At 44.6% G+C, this 285-nt stretch overlaps 1 protein-coding gene across 1 annotated transcript in view; it reads left to right on the forward strand.

The window, feature by feature from the left end:
• Nucleotides 1-285, forward strand: part of ohgt (E3 ubiquitin ligase component cereblon) — a 48,713-nt gene that overhangs the window by 23,279 nt on the left and 25,149 nt on the right. The window lies entirely within an intron of this gene.

The raw sequence follows: 285 nt of genomic DNA on the forward strand, positions 1-285 counted from the left end.
TTCCTATAATCCCCGCAAGGTCTCCATGTATTTTCCTTTTTGGGAGCCATATGTAGCGGTGCAGCCCACGGGCTTTTGGAAGGCTGGATAATCCCTTCTTCTAATAGGAGATTGAATTCTGCTTTTAAAAAATATAGTGTGATCTTTATTCAAAGTTCTCTTTGTACACTATGTACAGAGGTACCTTTCGGTACTATTGATAAGGCTTTATACGGCGCCTTGCGGCGCGTGTACGCTGGGTGTAAGTGTGTACTATTCGCTGTCCGTGTCGGATCCAAACAGCTG

This window comes from Trachymyrmex cornetzi, unplaced genomic scaffold (assembly GCF_001594075.2).
Source record: "Trachymyrmex cornetzi isolate Tcor2-1 unplaced genomic scaffold, Tcor1.1 scaffold829, whole genome shotgun sequence".
Lineage (NCBI taxonomy): Eukaryota > Metazoa > Arthropoda > Insecta > Hymenoptera > Formicidae > Trachymyrmex > Trachymyrmex cornetzi.